The 1,973-nt window shown below is 43.7% G+C and overlaps 1 protein-coding gene across 1 annotated transcript in view; it reads right to left on the bottom strand.

The window, feature by feature from the left end:
- LOC101845205 (myopalladin) overlaps positions 1 to 1,973 on the bottom strand; it is a gene marked incomplete at both ends in the record, with an annotated part of 7,404 nt that overhangs the window by 3,689 nt on the left and 1,742 nt on the right.

A 1,973-nucleotide genomic window follows, 5' to 3' on the forward strand; every position in this document is an offset into this window, starting at 1 on the left:
TGTGCAAACTTCAAACTTCAAAAATCAAACTTCTAACATCAAACTTCTGGAATTAAACTCCAAAATCAAACTTCAAAAATCAAAGTTCAAAAATTAAACTTTAAACATCAAATTTCAAATATCAAACTTCTGGAATCAAACTTCTGGAATCAAACTTCAAGCCTTAAACTTCAAAAATCAAACTTCAAACATCAGATTCAAAAGTCAATTTCTAAACATCAAAATTTAGGCATCAAACTCCAAAGAAGCAAAATTAAAGAAATCGAACTTCAAACATCAAACTTCCAAAACTTCAACAGTTGGAATCCCACTGACCCGTGAGTAGCGGTCGGCGAGAGGCACGGTGGCCTGGCCTGAGCCACATGCAGCGTCAACTGCCAGGTCAAACTCCGCGCCGTTCTCTTCACAGAACGTGAGCAGCTTGCGGTACAACTCCCTGGGCACAGACGGCTTGATGCGGGGGTACAGGCCCACTATCTCTGGCTCATCGTAAGGGTTGTACGTGTTGGCTTCTCTACTTCCCGCTGTCTTGGTCAGCTCCTGCTCTATGTCTAGTGTCGAGGCGTTGCGGGCTGGAGGACTTCCGGGGTAAGCAGACGTGAGTGGTAGAGCGGAGCGGGCCAGAAGTGTACGCGCTGAGACTTTTACGGAGGGAGCAGCAAGGACTTTCATCAAGGTCGTTAGACTCATTTTTGAAGACGTTCACTCTTTGGAAATGTTGCAGAAAATTTTGTGGAACAATCTGAGGAAGGATGAGAAAAGGAAGGAAAGTAGATGTGACTGCTCCGGGACAGCAAGATGTTGCTTGATGAGTTTGTTCTAACTGTGTTACTCTGTTGTTTGTTCTAGTAAGGTTTTACGGCGCTCGCAACTGCATGAGGTCATATGAGCACCAAAGGGTGGATGTCAACAGAGAAGTCCAAACGGGGAATCAGGCTTACTCTGCTCACCTCTCTAGCCTCAACAGCACAAAGTCTGATACGACTTTCAAGGCACCCCAGAAATAGCGGGTCACAAGAGAGCGACAACATACAAAAGAAGTAGAGGGGAAAATGGCGATAGTAAGGATTGGGAAAGAAAAAGCAGCAGTTCCTTGTTGCAGTTCAGGCCCAGTTATGAGCATGACATTGACGAATCAGTCCATTCACAATAACAATTCTACTGTGAATAAGAACATGTTAATGTCCCCTCCCCCCCTTTTGGGAATGGCCTAAAGACAATTCACTCGGCAGTGTGATCTACTGTACGAGATACAGAGAGCGGGTAGTTGGGGGCTGCCTCTGAAGGGTTCTTCTTCTTTACTTATGATATAGAATTTGTGAAGCGTCGTGGTGAGTTCATCCCTTGAGCACAGTTGAATAGTAAATTGGCTGATTTATCAATGTCATGCTCATACTGCGCCAGAACAACATGGGGGAACTGCTGCTTTTTCTTTCCTCATCCTTACTATCGTCATTTTTTCTCTACTTCTTTGGTATGTTTGTAATTCTCTTGTGAACTGCTATTTCCTGGGTGCCTTGATGGTCAAAGCAGACTTTGTGCTGTTGAGGCTAGAGAGGTGAGCAGATTTTGGACTTCTCTGTTGATATCCGCCCCTTGGCGCTCATATGACCTTATGCAGTTGCGAGCATAATAAAATCTAACTAAAACTAAAAAGATGAATTCGTGTGCTCCTCCAAAAAATGAAATCCAAGAAATCGAACACGTCGTGGGTTATTCGTCGGCCAGCTGGCCAGGTGTCCTAAACCAAACAGTTTGATTTTTGTGATGTTGCAGTTTCTAAACCTGTGTTATCTGTTGCATGTCGTGCTGAGAACATAATATTTTGCCAAAATTCAAATTCGAAATGTTGAAAAGGCCTAGATAAGATACATCTTTTCTGTCCAGTTCCCAGCACATTTGTTTGGTATTTCACCACGAACACACACACAAACACACAGAGACACACAGAGAGAGAGAGAGAGAGAGAGAGA

The sequence above is a fragment of the Aplysia californica genome, unplaced genomic scaffold (genome assembly GCF_000002075.1).
Source record: "Aplysia californica isolate F4 #8 unplaced genomic scaffold, AplCal3.0 scaffold01064, whole genome shotgun sequence".
Taxonomy (NCBI): Eukaryota; Metazoa; Mollusca; class Gastropoda; order Aplysiida; family Aplysiidae; genus Aplysia; species Aplysia californica.